General features: G+C 36.1%; 1 long non-coding RNA gene across 3 annotated transcripts in view; it reads right to left on the reverse strand.

Moving 5' to 3' along the window:
- Window positions 1–14244, reverse strand: part of LOC114885012 — a 205431-nt gene that overhangs the window by 118876 nt on the left and 72311 nt on the right. The window lies entirely within an intron of this gene.

Consider the following 14244-nt stretch of genomic DNA (forward strand, 5'->3'; position numbering starts at 1 on the left):
AATGTGGCAATTCCCTGGTCCCTAATTGTGGAGAGATGATTAAATGGTTTATACATAACAGCTATCATAATGGAAATCGCCTGACACAACCATCAGGCAAAGTTGGAGCATTTACATTTCAACTACTTTGTTGTTTTTACAAAACTGAAAAGTACTGTTGGTGTTGATACAGTACCCCCCTCCCTCAAAGCTCAAGTTATCACTTTCAACTGTTATGTAGGATACTTTGAGCTGGAAAATTTTAAAGGTGTTATTTCCACAGCACATTAGCATAACAAACACAAAACACCTTAAGTCAATGAGCTTGGCACTACATAGAATTAATGGAATGTAGACAAATGAGATGTGATCAGTAAGTGAATGCTTCGTTTTCAGTCCACTTTATTCATATCAAAGAGTTTCCTCAAAATTCAAAGCAATCTTAACTAACTGTCATTAACTTCCACTGAAAGAAATGGAAAAATCCATTAATAAACACTGCTTGTCAAATCGGAATCTACATTCTTTTAAATCAGTGGAACACTGTAGGCATAGAACCCAAGCATAAATAATGCTGTTAGCAATTGGGTATCCATTCACTTTACTGAATGGCAAATAAAAAAGGCATGCGAACAGATATGAAGTACTGGCCAACTTAATTGCTCTTTAAAATACCTGTCTCAACATACCTTGCAAAGTATATACCGGAGGATAAAAGGAGAATGAGGCAAAGGAGGAAATCAGGTACAGAAGGATCTATGATGATGTCAACTTAATTTTAGCTGTAGCACCAAATTGGCCTCTGCTTACTTTGTTTATTCTGGGCATTAGGGTTCTGACTGCCAATGTTAATTGGGTCCATCAAATTTGGTATTTCACCTAATTGAAAATCTTTGAGGATTTCCTTGTAAAAGCACTAATTTAAAAGAATAAAACCTCCTCTATGGAGGTTTAACAGACATAAATGTACACAGTGAATTATAAATCAAGTAATAGGAATAAATACTCATAGCAAATTACAAATAATCCCACTTTACCGAGCATCAATAAAACACAATAAAACTGAGTAATGAAGATAGACTCTTTATCCTCCATGTTAAAGTATAATTTTCAAAAAATAAAATCATGACTCTCAAGCAAATATAAAATTAACACATGTAAAAGATTTTCTTTAACTCATTAACCCTAATGAGAGAGCCAGTAAGATGTTACGATAAATTCAAAAAGAATTTAAGAAGCTGGAGTATTTACAGGAAATTTAACAAAGAAATATTAAAATAAGATTGCTGGGTTAAGATATAAGCTGGTGATGACCAATAGGCCATAAATCTCTGGGGTTATCTGTTTGGAAGATAAGGACTGTGATTAAATGAAACTATAACTCCATCTGAAAACCCTCCTCATCCCCCAAATCAAAGACTAGTGGGAATTTGAAAAACAATGAGTTGAGAGAATCATCCTTTTACCTAAATTTGTATTTGAATCACTAGTTATTCCTTTATGATAGTTTTTCTGGAAATGGAATTAGGGTTTCAAAGGCTATGAACTCTGGAGTCAGACCCAGGTTTATGTCCCCCTCCCCCCTTCCCCTTATTACTAGCTTTGTGACCTTGGTAACTAAGGCCTAGGTTTGCTCATCTGTAATGCGGACATCGTATTACAGAGATGCTACATAATATATTTTAAAATTTAGCTCAGACCTATAGCTCAAATAGATGGTAGCAGCCAAAAGCAACACCTCACCTCTACCCCACTTTATCATGCATTCCATTTAAATGTCATCTCTTCATAGAGGTCTTCTTTGTCTATCTCCTTCACCCCAGATATTCCCTACCTATAGGTGATGGATGCCTATAATTTATACATCTAGAAATCTAATCTATCATTACTTTGGGAAGAAAAGCATTTTATACGGTTAAGGATTGGCTACCTTTATAAATCTCTTACATTTTGGAATTCTCATAAGTTAAACAAATTTAGTTTCATTTATAGTTAGGTATGCAATACAAAATGAATATTTGTACATTTTAAATAGAAGTATATGGGACTTCCCTGGTGGCTCAGTGGTTAAGAATTCTCCTGCCAATGCAGGGGACACAGGTTCGAGCGCTGGTGCTGGAAGATCCCACATGCCATGAAGCAACTAAGCCCATGTGCCACAACTACTGAGCCTGCACTCTAGAGCCCGTGCACCACAATTACTGAGCCCAAGTGCCGCTACTGAAGCCTGCGTGCCTAGAGCCTGTGCTCCACAACAAGAGAAGCCACTGCAACGAGAAGCCTGCCACCACAACAAAGAGTAGCCCCCGCTCACAACTAGAGAAAGCCCATGCACAGCAACGAAGACCCAACACAGCCAAAAATAAAAAATAATAAATAATATTTTAAAAAATAAATAAATAGAAATATATTTGGCATATAACACTGTGTAAATGTAAGGGATACAACATACTGATTTTGATACCTTTATATATTGTAGTATGATTGTCATTTTATCAATAATTAGCACCTCTATCACTTTACCTAATTATCATTTCTCATCATTTGAGTGGTTAGAATAACTAAGTTCTTATCTCTAAGGCTTATTTACTACTTGTTGCAAGTTTGTACCCTTAAACAACATATGTTCTATCCCATTCCTCCCCCGCCCCCATCCCCGGTAACCACCATTTTACTCTGTTTCTACGAATTTGGCTTTTTTAGATTCCACATATGAGTGAATCATATAGTACTTATCTTTCTCTGTCTGACTTACCTCACTTAGCATAATGTCCTCAAGATTCATCCAGGTTATCACAAATGACAAGATGTCCTTCTTTGTCATGACTTAATAATATTCCATTTGTGTGTATTATACCACAACTTCTTAACAATTCATCTGTTGGTGGGCCTTAGGTTGTTTCCATATCTTGGCTATTGTGAATAATGCTTCAATAAACATGGGAGTGCATATATCTCTCAATATCCTGTTTTCATTTCCTTTAGGTATACACCCAGAAGTAGCACTGATGGGTCATATGGTAGATTTATTTTTAATATTTTGAGGAATTTCCTTATTGTTTTCCATAGTGGCTGAACCAATTTATATTCCCACTAACAGTGTACAAGGTTTCTCTTTTCTCCACATCCTTGCCAACACTTGTTATCAGTTGTTTTCTTAATGATAACCATTTAACAGGTGTGAGGTAATATCTCACTGTGGCTTTGATTTGCATTTCCCTGATGATTAGTGATATTGAGCATCTTTTCAGGTACCTGTTGGCCATTTGGATGTCTTTGGGAAAATGTCTGTTTAGTTCTTCTGCCCATTTTTTTATTGAATTGTTTGGTTTTTTGTTATTGAGTTGTATGAGTTTGTACATTTTAATATTCACAATTATACAGTATTCAAAAATATCCTATATCCTGTATCCATCGGCACATGACTAAAAGAAAATTTATGCATCCAGAAATCCTTTTCTCAATTCCCTGACAGTGGTAAAGCCTGAAGGAAAAAATACAGGTTTCCCCTTTTTTTATGATAAGCCCTATTCTATGATGCTGGGTAATGCTGTCCTATGTGGGGCTTAGATTCATTTACTATCAAATATTTTCTAAATGTCTACTATATGCCAATCACTGGGCTTGATTCTGGATACACAGTGGTGAATGAGATATACATTATCCTGCTTCCTGAAGCTTCCAGTCCCATGGTCAAGACAGACAAGATAGACCCAATACAGCCAAAAATAAATTAATTAAAAAAAAAAAAGAAAATCCATACATGCTTATTTGAAATGCATATTATAGTAAATGTCCTGGGTGTGGTGCTGACAGAGCTTAGTTTTGTAAAGCATATACTTATTCAAATGACATTTCACAGAATTATTTCATAAGTCTACAAATCTGAAAACATCTGCCCTTACTATCTATTCTTATTCAGTCTTCTGGGAATTTCAGCTCACTTTATCGGAAGAAAACTAAATAGACATTCTGTTCTCATCATTTCTATCTAATGAGAAATGTTCTTGTTATTTCTGCAACCTAATTATTTTAAATAGTCAAACTCAGAGGGTCAAGATCAAGCTTAAGGTCAAAACCAATGGGAAAGAAAGTACCTTCCAGACTAAAGGTAAAGTGGCTTCAGTAATGGCCTTGAGTTCTGGATTGAAGAGAAGCACTGAATTTCATGATGGAAAAATTCAGAATGAACTCTTCCAAGGCAAGTAGACTTGAGACCAATCATAAGAATTCAAACAGAAATAGATCTATATGCATCAATTTATCCTTTTATTTTCTAAACTACTGTTTCTGTTAAACTACGCAAAGGGACTGTGTTTTATACTTTTGTTTCATTTGGTTAGTTTTTGTGTTTGATATGTTTTTCTATAAAAAAAATTATAACAAAGAGCCAAAAAGAGAAAAAGAACACACATTATAACATGAAACCATTTCAGACATAACTTCTGCCTTATGTGGTTCCATATAAATTGAAACAACACATAGGACAGATGGTACAGAAAATGTTTCACATGGGCATTTTAAAACTTAGGAATATGAACTGGTTGAATCTCAAGTGATTCTGTTGATAAAATCAGAAAGACACAAAGCCTTGAAAGTAAATATTAGCCACTGTGTGCCTTGGCCTAAAAAACTGGAACCTAGAGAAAATCATCTAGCAGGTGGAAAAACAATACTTTTCAAAGTCCATTCAAAATCATTTTGTTTCATCAGATTCATCTACCTTATGAAACAAAGAAGCCTCGGTGTGACCAGAAAGTTCTAGATTGAGAGAATCAAGAGACACAGATTCTAGGCCATACTCTATTATTGCCAAGAAATTATAATCTCACCTCTCTAGGCTTCCATTTTTTATCTGTAAATTGAAGGAATGAGATCATACTTAGTATAGCTAGATAACTTAGTAGAACTCTAGATGCCAGATCTAATGTTCTAGAGGTCAATGCTCCCTACGAACATCATAATGTTCAAAGTATCTCACCTACCTTAATACAGAAAGCCCTTAATGAATACCCTTCTTCCCATCAAAGACTATTTTTTAAAAAGGGCTCCTACTGGATGGGAATTAAGAGCACTAAACACAGATTTTTGCCTTCACAATTTTGTCTAGGCATGGCTTTTCTTTGCCCTTACATGCTACAGTAGCATAGTGGCTTTGAGATCAGGTTGACCTGAGAGTAAATGTCAGCTTTGCCACTAACTAGTTTATGACCATCTTAAGCAAGTCATTTACTTTCCCTGAGATTTAGTTTCCTCTTCAGTAAAATGAGCACATTAATAGTATCTTTATCATAAGGCTTTGTGAGGATTAAATGAGATAAAACACAAAAAGTCATTGGTAAGGTATCTGCCACATGTGTTCAATTATTATCATTGACTATCTCTTCCTATTTTGACATGTCCTGTGGATTTGTGTGGTTGGGGGTGGGGACTTTTGGCTTATACTTGAAGGTGAGCAAAGATTGGTACAATGGAGTGAGTGAAAGGGATTGGGATGGGGGAGAGGCAAATGTAAACCACCAAATTTAAGCTTCAAAAATAAAATCTGCTGGATAATTATTTTTAAAGCTAAATTAAGGGCTGCTAAGGGAACTCTTGTCTAACTAATTGGTAACTAAATGCATGTTTAGAATTAGAAGAATTCCCAAACTAGGCTCAGTAAAGCCCAAATTTGTATTATTTCATTAAAAAACATTTTCTGCAAATAAAAGAAAATACATCAAGATACTAATAGTGGATATATCTGGATGGTAAAAGTATAGATAATATTTATTTGCTCCTTTATATATACTTCATTTATTTTCCAAGTTATTGTTTTCTAAAGTAAATGTTTTATTTTATAATCAGAAAATTAATCATTATAAGATATATAATAACTGGAGAAGAAAAGGATATGGATCTTTCATGGATCTGTTTTTCACATTGGTTAGATTCTCCAGCAGTTGTTTATTAACATTTGCACTTTTTTTTCTTGTTAATGATGTAATTATTTAATCTTCCTCTGAGTCTGTAGCATTAAAGTCACTGCCTCAAAGACTGAAATTCTAAGATGATTTCAGTACATCAAACACTCTCATTGGAACACAGTAGAAAGATTCAAGTTAGGAATGAGGGGCCAAAGCAGGCAGAAGAAACAAGATTTTTAAAAAGTGTTTACACATTTAATTTCTTACACACACATATATATATACACACACGTACATGTACATAAATACATACATATTCATACACATACATATACACATTGCCCCCATCTCACTTCCTGTTGCTTTTTATCTTGGATAAGGTTTGATTATTGCTAATGATACCCAGCTGTGCCAATTCCTTGGGCTCTTTACCCATGTTTTCCTTTCTCTAGGATGTAATTTCTCTTGCCATTTAAATAGTCCTTCAAAATGAGGCCATTCTGACCGGCCCTGATCTAGCATATGGTTGGCAAATATCCAATGAGTTCAGGATGCTTAGCCAGATAATTCAGATACCGCAGATGTGGCCTCTGCTTAAATGACCTTAAATGGACTCCAGGGCCTAGAGGCTGAAGGCATGCTAAGAGACCAAATAAGAAGTCGCAGTTAATGGGAAAGTGCATTATCCCTGAATCTATTCATCTAGGAATAGGCATATGTTCAGAATTATTAAAGACTTCTAAGGAGGGCAACCTTATACATTTATTTCTTTTTATAATTAGAGAAGAAATTAGAAACCATGTAGTTCGACCACTTCCTTTTCACACATGAGAAAAATAAAACCAGATATGCTAAGTATTTCACACAGAGCCATCATGTCTCCTGATACCTTGAGTCGGATGTCAGTGTTTGGTTGTAAGCAACAGAAACCCCCCTGGCTATCCTAAGAAAGAAGGAATGTGCTAGAAGATAATGGAGTTCTCACAGAAGTAAAGCAAAGCCTCAAGTGCCAAGATCAGAAAGTACAAAACCAGGTAGCTACAGTGGGCTCAGGAACAGGAACTGTTCAATGTTTTGACAGAGAGCAATCATAGAACATGAGGAACCAACTGTTGTCTTTATTCCTGGATCATTCCATTAACAAGTCCAAGGACCAGGAAGAAAAAGTCAGATTGACTCTTGGGTCATCCACCCACCTCTTAGTCAGTGAGGAATGTACCTTGATTTATGGTCTCAGAAAGTTTTCACTTAATAGGGGAGAGGTAATTCCACAAAAGGAAATTATAATACTATTACGCTATTGCTCAAAAAGGGAGAATGGATGAAAAAACCTCCTATGCCCACTATGCTTGTCCAGTGTTCATTTTACCACATCAAACTGTCTTATTTAGGTGTAAAAATCCGTGAGTTCATTAAACATATTCCTTACACTCCTTACAGAATCATATATTTCTCAAATTGACTATACATATATTCCTCTGACTTTGTCCTGCCTCCTTATTGACCAGAAAATACCCTTGAGGGAGGTAATACACTTACAAATTAGAGTTAATTTAACAGAACCTCCAATAAAGGAGAAAGGGGAAAGCACTGGAGAGCCCTGTATACCCAAGATGGAGGAGTGAGAGGAGAGATCAGGAACACCAAAGACAAACACTGTCTTCTTCACATTTTTGTCTAGTCTTCACCCAACTATAGGGCTCATAAAACTTTGCATTTTTGTCCTATTGCCTTTTACATAAATCTTCTAACTTGTAGGAATTTACTAAGCAGCTGAAGGTTAGTTCTTTTCTATGTGAGCCTTAGTCAGGTGAGCCAATTTTTTTCTCTTCATGATGATTGTGGAAAGATCATAGAAAAATTCAGTTACAGAAAAAAGAAAATCCGTACCAATGAGCTCCTTTTCCCTCAGATAGCTCTTTGGAATAGGAGAAATAAAAATTGATTAATATTTTTCAGTTTACCAAGAACAAGGCTTGCTTTCCAAAACTTCTGCACATACCAAAAATTTGTAGCAATACTAACGTTCAGGATAGAAATTGTGCAGTTTCAGAGTTTTTCATTGTCAGATAGTCCTAAAGTAATTGGAAGCAGTCTATTTTATCTTCCTCTCTTTCAAAACCCATATTCAACATATAGTTTCTGGAAAGAGGAAAGAACTGACATTGTTTGAAGACCACACATTAACCCTGCACAGTAAGTATTTCATTGCCATTTTCTTTAGAGATAAAGAAACAAGGCTCAAATTTATTCTGTAACTTGCCAAGGTTTAAATTTCAGAATGAGTTCTGCTCTGGAATTTAAATATATCTGTTTAATCACAACATGTATATTTTTTTCCATTATGTCATTGTCCTATCCATTAAACCCAAACACACAAAAAAATCTTCAGTGCAGGAGTTGAAAGTTAAAAGAGAATTTTCTTATCACATAATGCTGAAAACATATAGCATGGGAGTCTATTTTAATCTGACAAAATATTCAACTGTCATGCAAGATCTGTGTGTGTGTGTTTTAGATGTATAATATTTAATTAATCCACTATATTTTAGGCTCCTTGTTGTGGGGAGGGTGGAACATCTATTTGATTTACCTTTATATCACCAGTGCCTAGTATGGGAACTGGCACATAGTAAGAGCTCAATAAATTCTGGTTGAATGCAAGTTGTTGGGTGCTAAAATTAGCTCATTATCTCACAGATTATTAAGACTTTTATTGATTCCTAATCTACAAGTTTCTTCTTTAATCAGTTTGCTAATTCATTCAGCTTCTGATACACAGAAATGAATAAAATCTAATAACCCATAATGCCATTGTAGAATGTACATTGTTGTTGTTGCTGTATGCTACCATGCTGATCCTGTTAGACACAACATATTTATGAACCACTTTTACAGTGGATGCAGTTGGTGCCTCAACAAGATCCACCTTATAAGGTGCCAATACAGCTACCCTATTCTCCAGAGAATTGCCCTAAGCTGGCAGAAACCGCCAGGCCTGCAAGGTTTTGCTCCCCACCCTTCACAAACTGCCTTCCACCATCCCTTCCAGGGTTTCCCACAGGTAATAACTGACTGACATGTAGGTATCAGAAGCCAGTCTGCTCAGCTCAGTGTAAGATTAATTCTATGGTATAATTTGTGTGTCAGAACTTCCTGTGAAATCAGACTGAATGTAAACAAAATAGTGGGGGGGGGGGACAGTCAGTAGAAACTTGCTAAGCATAGAGGGAGGAAAGTTTGAATGCAAAGGTCCTGAGGCAAGAGCTCATGGTATCTTCAGAGAATGGCAAGAAAAACATAAGACTTGAGCAGAGATTTCATGGGGGAGAATAGTGGAGAGGAAGTTGTGAGTTAATACAAGGATACACACTATAAAGGTTTAGATGTTTATGGGCAGCCTTTGAAAACTTCTGCCTGTAAAGTAATTCTCTAATGGCAGTATGGAATGTTTATTTTATTTTCTCAGGGATATATTCACAATTTTCCTTTAAAATGGTTACTTTAAAGGATTTGCTGCTTTCCTAAGAGTGATTTTACTATTTCTTGGGGCCAACATATTTTCTGTAGACACATCTGTCTGTTAAAGGAAGCAATGGAAAAACTGGATTTAAAATCTTTACATGAAACCCTTAAAACACACATCTATTCCTTATATAGACTAGTATCTGTTCTCACATGCAGCAGGGTCATATGGTATGAATTCAGTGATTATTCTGAGCACTTCGACTTACAGCTCAAGCGATGCGAAACAAGGACAAAAGTGAGAAGTGATAGTTAAAAAAATAACCTATAAAAATCATATTTTTAGACAAAGCTTTACTTGGTGATATTTTTTCCCATATGGGTTAAATCCAAATATACAAAATTACTGTTGTACAACATATTGGAGTGACTGGCTACAGTCAATCTAACTGCATGCTTTGCGATCAGTCATGAAAATATCCAGTATGAACACACAGGCATGCTTCAGTTCTCATCCCACTAACACAGTCATGGTATATGGGCAACTGTGGCATTCAAGCCTATATAAGTTCATGGTCTTGATTATGTACAATAGTAAACAGAAAATAATGTAATGCTAAATAATAATACCATAGCCAAATCAAGGCACATTGCTGAAAATCACTTTAATGCTGTACTCAAGTGTTCCCTATTGGAAAATTACAAGATCCCCCAAATTATAGCATTCACTATTATCAAACTGCTATTTTTCTTTTTTTTTTTTTTGCGGTACGCGGGCCTCTCACTGCTGTGGCCTCTCCCATTGCGGAGCACAGGCTCTGGACGCGCAGGCTCAGTGGCCATGGCTCACGGGCCCAGCCGCTCCGCGGCATGTGGGATCTTCCCGGACCGGGGCACGAACCCGTGTCCCCTGCATCGGCAGGTGGACTCTCAACCACTGTGCCACCAGGGAAGCCCCAAACTACTATTTCAAAAAAACTGCTTTCTTTCAAAAAAAATTTGAGTATGGCTTACAGGGAAAAAATGTTTGTTTAATTTAACAGACTGTGTGACTACAGATCTGAAAAAAATTTTTACTTTCAGCAATTTAGGGGTGGTACATTATCCCAATTTTAGAATCAATCAAGAAAAAAGATTAGAATTCCAAAAAATACCTTCCTGGAAACTTTAAGCCTGTATATTTTATGTGGAATATAAAAAGTCTATTTAAACTTTGAATCCCTGGAAGAAATAAAGGAAATTCTTTGATTATTGTAAAAGGTCATTCTATGCTTAATTAACTGGTCTCCATTTTGGCTTGTCACATCTAAGCTTCAACATTTTAATTAAATCATTATGCCACTGAATCACATGTCTATTAACACCAAAAATTATTCTCTACAGCCATGAAAAAGTCATTGGTCAATACAGGGACAGTCCTGGCCAGAAGTAGAGAAGTAGACACAATTTGTTCTGGCGTTCCCCTCTCTTCCATATCAGGGACTCTTTCAGACCGTCAATAAGAGAGCAAAAATAATTTTTTTAAAGACAACTTAAACAATAAATAAGAAGGAAATTTTAAAAAAGGATAATATAATTATATCAGAAAAACAAGTCTCAAAAGAGGCTACCACAATTAAATACAAAACTAAGGGCTTCCCTGGTGGCACAGTGGTTAAGAATCCGCCTGCCAATGCAGGGGACACAGGTTCGATCCCTGGTCCGGAAGACCCCACATGCCACGAAGCAACTAAGCCCGTGCACCACAACTACTGAGCCTGTGCTCTAGAGCCAGAGAGCCACAACTACTGAGCCTGTGCACCACAACTACTGAAGCCTGCGTACCTAGAGCCCGTGCTCTGCAACAAGAGAAGCCACCACAATGAGAAGCTCGCGAACCACAACGAAGAGTAGCCCCCACTTGGCGCATCTAGAGAAAAGTCCACGCACAGCAACAAAGACCCAATGCAGGCAAAAATAAATATATAAATAAATAAATTTATTAAAAAAAAATACAAAACTAAGCACTAAGCTTCCTGGTAGCCATGGTAAAAAAGAAAAACATAGGGAGGAGGGGTATGTGAATCCCATAAGATAATTAAAGTACAAGATCATCAAAACAAATACAGATCTCTGAGAAGAATTTACCTCTTGAGTCTTCATAATATTAATTATATTTTCCATTGGCCATTTTATATGCCATTTTAATTCCCTCATTCAGTTTCACACACCCATGTTCTCTCAACCTTTCATATTTTTTAGTATGCTATTTCCTCTGAATTTAATGCCCTTTCCTCTTCATCTTAACCTGGATTACTTCTTATTGATCCTAAGGTGTCAATCACTGCAGGAAAACTTTTTTCACCCATCTCCTGAGAACTCTTTCTGTTTCTCTGCATTTCTCTCTCTCTCTTTCTCTCTCTCTCTTTCTCATACACACACACACACACACACACACACACACATCTCAGCTAAGTATCCCTCCTCATGCTATCACAGCACCTTGGTCATACTTTTGTTCTAACTCTTAGAGATGCTAAATGGTGAAGTAGTTTTGAACTGAACAGGGGAAAGGTGATTGTTGCTTGTGGCATTTAGTCCTTGTCATGTTGCTCCTAGTTTCTTTATCTCTACAATGAAGGGAATTGATTGGGCTTGAGGATCCTTAATGATCCTTTCAAGTTCAATCATTTTATGATGGCCTGTGTTTTTTTTGTTTGTTTCAAGGACTCAGGATCATTGAAGTAGCAGTAAGGAAACTAACAGGAATAATAACATCAAGACAAAAGCTGACACAAACAAAACAATAACCAAGACCTATTTCACCTATGGCCAGAAGAGTCACAGACACCTGACTTGTCTAATAATGAGAGTTTTCCATGCTCTAAGATTAAATGAGATCATTATCTAAAGGGCCTAGCACAGTGCTTTTTTAGTTCCTTATCCCTTTCTTATTCTCTGCCTGGTAGGGTTGGCCAAGAGAAAAAGAAATGGAATTAGAGATCAAATGCAAGGCACAAAGAAGCCCTACTAAACATGAGAAAAGACACTAGGAAAATTAAGATTAAAAATACAAAAGTTATTATTATTTTACATTGGCACAGCACTCCATATTTTTCAAAGTACTTTGATATAAATTATATGCTTTTGTTTTAACCATGAAATATGGATACCTTTTAATTGTTAATTCCTTTAATTGCTGTATTTCCTAAGGAATATTCCATTGACATGTTGTCAAAAGATAAATGGGTAGATCATATTTTCTAAGAATAATTTATTTTGTAGCCTTGGGAATTAATTAACATACCATGCTATGCAACTATCAACATGAGAGTTAGTAACAGAAAGAAAGCCAAAGCAAACAGCAAGATGTCGCTATTTTCTACTTTGCTAAAAACATAAAAATTTTTGAGCTTTAATTTAATCTTTAATTAGAGTAAATATAGAGTAGATCAATTATAAAAATTTTTTTATTAATTGATATTTATTTTCATAATAGAAAACTTTCTCATTTAGATATCTTCTTTTACCAAACAAACTTTCAGATGAAAAATTTTACAATATCTTTTCAGCTTTGAGGGTTTTGTTTTTGTTTTTAACAAGTACATACTTGCAACAGGCTTGAATGTTGTTTTTTTTTTTGCGGTATGCGGGCCTCTCACTGTTGTGGCCTCTCCCGTTGCGGAGCACAGGCTCCGGATGCGCAGGCTCAGCGGCCATGGCTCACGTGCCTAGCCGCTCCGCAGCATGTGGGATCTTCCTGGACCGGGGCACGAATCCGTGTCCCCTGCATCAGCAGGCGGACTCTCAACCACTGCGCCACCAGGCAAACCCTTGAATTTTTAATGTATACAAAATGGCATAAATAATCCCATCATCAATTCTATTCCAGTTGATAAAAATGGTGGCAAGAACAGGGAAAATGTAAAGTCTTTCAAAATACAATTTTCAAGAATTAAAATAAGATACTGCATCTTGGTTTTAGACAACTTTTGGTAGTAAACTAGAGGTATATTTGTTTACATTTAAATTGTTCTGTCTTCCACTGAGATTTAATGGTGTAGCAATGATGAATTTTCTGCGGTTTATAGTCTTGGAGCACATAATTTTCTAGAAATTTCATGAAAGTATATGCGTATCATATTAAAGGAGACAGCAAATTAGTTGTAGTTCTAGATGCAGTTCATTAGCAGAAGACCCTCAATACAGGCATACCTCATTTTATTGCACTTTGATTTACTGTGATTCACAGATACTGTGTTATTTACAAATTGTGAGTTTGTGTCGAGCAAGTCTATTAGTGACCCTTTTCCAATAGCATTTGCTTACTCTGTGTCTCTGTGTCACATTTTGGTAATTCTTGCAATATTTCAAGGTTTTTCACTATTATATTTGTTATGGTGATTATGATCAGGGATCTTTCATGTAACTATTGTAATTGTTTTGAGGTGCCATGATGGCACCCATGTAAGACAGCGAACTTAATCCATAAATGTTGTGTGTGTTCTGACTGCTCCACCAACCAGCCCTGTCTCTCTACCCTCCTCAGGCTTTCCCATTCCCTGAGACACATCAATATTAAAATTAGACCAATTAATAACCCTAAATGTCCTCTAAGTGTTCAAGTGAAAGGAAGAGTCACATGTCTCTCACTTTAAATCAAAAGCTAGACATGATTAAGCTTAGTGAGAAAGGCATGTTGAAAGCTGAGATAAGCCAAAACCTAGGTCTCTTGGGCCAAGCAGTTAGCCAAGTTGTAAATGCAAAGGAGATGTTTTTGAAGGAAATAAAAAAATGCTACTCCAGTGAACACATGAATGGTAAGAAAGTGAAATAGCCTTATTGCTGATATGGAGAAAGTTTTAGCGGTCTGGATAGAAGATCAAACCAACCACAATATTCCCTTAAGTGAAAG

The sequence above is a fragment of the Monodon monoceros genome, unplaced genomic scaffold, assembly GCF_005190385.1.
Source record: "Monodon monoceros isolate NGI ecotype Baffin Bay Population unplaced genomic scaffold, NGI_Narwhal_1 Super_Scaffold_6, whole genome shotgun sequence".
In the NCBI taxonomy this organism is placed as follows: domain Eukaryota; kingdom Metazoa; phylum Chordata; class Mammalia; order Artiodactyla; family Monodontidae; genus Monodon; species Monodon monoceros.